Here is a 3,002-nt window from a genome sequence, read left to right on the forward strand (position 1 = left end):
TATAAAATATATTACATGCATGCACAGTTTTAAGGCAGCTTTAATCGCATTTTTGGTAACTTCGTGACTTAACTGACCATGACATTGCATGCATGTAGTTTATTTCGCGCTTTGATATGAAAGAATACAGGGTGTAGCGCGCCGGAGCCTTTGTGCGTGCAATTGAAGAGCACGCTGCGAGCACAGTACTGTTTCCACGCTTGCTTGACTCGCGTCTGAAACGTCTCCTGTCTTCAGTCATATTTATATATATATATATATATATATCAGTTATTCTTTATTTCAAGTAACGACTTTTAGTTAACTATAATAACCCTGCTTCTTGTTATCCCTTGGGGTTAGGGTTAGCCAAAAATCAAACTTGATTGAGGGCCAAAGTCAAATGTTGCATTATATCCAAATATATTAAAATATTTATTTATTTTTCAATCAACTTAACTTCCAGTATATTCTTTGGGTGTCTCTGCTCCAGTGTCTCCGCTGAGTGTTCACTAGATGTCCATCTCTGCTCTCAGTTCTTCTGTTCTGCGCTGATGTGATTTTGATCTGTTGCTGATTGACAGGAGACTTTGAGCTTTTACTCTTGTTTTTTGGCAGACTCAGTCTCTCGGTAATTAATTTCATGATGGATTGTTTTGTTCAAATGCAGGAATGTGTTTTATCTCTTTGTCGTACGTGCTGGAGCCAATCAGAGCCTCGGGTTTGAGTTGCTGCTCATATTTCCTTCAGAACATGTGCATATCCTGTTAAAGAATTTGGGTGATTCATTTCTGTAACTGATAGATAGAGAGCGTGTGTGTGTGTGTCATAAATACTGAGAACTAATCATTAGAATTTTATTTTCCAGTAATCCGTTTTTGTGTGTGTGTGTGAAAGAAATTAATACTTTTATAAAGCAAGGATGCATTAAATTGATCAAAAGTGACAGTAAAAACATAGTTACAAAATATTTTTATTTCAAATAAATGCTGTTCTTTTGAACTTTCTGTTCATCTGTGAATCCTGAAAAATAAAATGTATCACTGTTTCCACAAATATATTGAGCAGCACAACTGTTTTCAACATTGATAATAATCAGAAATGTTTCTTGAGTTCAAAAGAACGCTGCTCATATTTCCTTCAGAACATGTGCATATCTTGTTAAAGAATTTTGGTGATTCATTTCTGTAACTGATAGATAGAGAGCGTGTGTGTGTGTGTCATAAATACTGAGAACTAATCATTAGAATTTAATTGTCCAGTAATCCGTTTTTGTGTGTGTGTGTGAAAGAAATTAATACTTTTATAAAGCAAGGATGCATTAAATTGATCAAAAGTGACAGTAAAAACATAGTTACAAAATATTTTTATTTCAAATAAATGCTGTTCTTTTGAACTTTCTGTTCATCTGTGAATCCTGAAAAATAAAATGTATCACTGTTTCCACAAATATATTGAGCAGCACAACTGTTTTCAACATTGATAATAATCAGAAATGTTTCTTGAGTTCAAAAGAACGTCTTGGTTATATACGTAACCCTCGTTCCCTGATGGAGGGAATGGAGATCCTTTCTCAGAGGTATGCACCAGGGAGGGGCTGTCGCGAGGAACATGAGTTCCCAAAACCAGGTCTGGGTGTGCCAGTAAGGCGCAACCAGCAAGACCTGTTCCTCGTCCTCCCTGACCTTGCACAGTGTCTGTGCGAGGAGGCTCACTAACTCAGTCTAACTACATACCAAGAAAAGAGATCCTCTTTCCCAGTTGACCCGAAGCCCCAAAAGGCTGAAGTGCCCCAGAGCACCAGGTCCCTGTGATCGCACAACTGCTCTCGTGACTGGGCCATGATAAGCCAGTCGTTGAGGTAGTTGAGGATCCTGAAGACCACTTCCCATAACGGGGCAAGGGTGCCCTCCGCAACCTTCGTAAAGACACGGGGGGACAGGGACCCTTGACGCTGCCTCAGCACAGGGCGTAGGCGCTCTGGAGGACGCAGGGGGGCGCCCATGGCGACGAGCGGACTGAGGCGGGGCCCACGACGGAATGGTGGCAGATGAAGGATCACATCAGGGCAGGATGTGCTGAATCACCTCAGTCTGTTTCTGTACTGCCAAGAACTGCTGGGCAAAGTCCTCGACAGTGTCGCCGAACAGGCCAACCTGCGAGATGGGAGTGTCAAGAAAACGAAATTGTCAATGTCTCTCATCTCAGCAAGGCTGAGCCAGAGATGGCGCTCTCGAGGGTCCGCGCCGGGACTTTCGTCGCCAGGAGGGCAAAGTCAGTCGCCGAGTGCAGTTCCTGCATCAACCGCAGGTTGGAACTACCCTCGTGCATTTGTTTTAGTGCCTTGGCTTGGTGGATCTGCAGGATAGGTTAGGGTTACTCTTGGCCCGCAGCACTGTAATCTGTGGTGGTGAGAACCGCCATCAGCTAACAGGCTTTGGATGGGAGACAAGGACAATTCCTCTAAGTGGCGACGTTTTGCGGGCACAGGTGCACCGCAACCGCTCTCTCCACCTGGGGGATGTCAACGTACCCCCTCGCCACCCCGCCGTCTAGGGTAGTGAGGACGGAGGAAGCAGATGAGCGACTTCTGGCCGTAAAAGAGGCCGTCCATGACTTCGTCAGCTCCTCATGCACCTCCGGGAAGAAAGGCACTGATGCAGGACGTGGTGTGTTCACCTCCAGCCCGATACTCACGGCTGAGGCAAGCATGGCCGTCACTTCCGGGTCCGATTTGGCGCTGGCGACAACACCCGAGGGGGGCAGCCCCGCCGAATCTTCATCCTCGGATGCTGCGATTGACATCCGATCCTCTGGCAGCGCACTGAATGAAATGCTGGGACCGTCACGAGTCGGGCCAGCGAAATAACTCTGGAGCCGCACGGGACATTCGCTGTGGGAGGAGTGAGAGGTCCGCGGGGACGTGCCCAGCAGAGAAGCTCTCACTGTGACCCTCAGATCTCCCAAAGCTCTAGCCGGCGGTACCCTACTCGTGACAGAGAAACCGGGACGGGTATGAGGCA

Source organism: Sinocyclocheilus grahami, unplaced genomic scaffold, assembly GCF_001515645.1.
Source record: "Sinocyclocheilus grahami isolate Dianchi unplaced genomic scaffold, SAMN03320097.WGS_v1.1 scaffold2771.1, whole genome shotgun sequence".
Classification (NCBI taxonomy): Eukaryota; Metazoa; Chordata; class Actinopteri; order Cypriniformes; family Cyprinidae; genus Sinocyclocheilus; species Sinocyclocheilus grahami.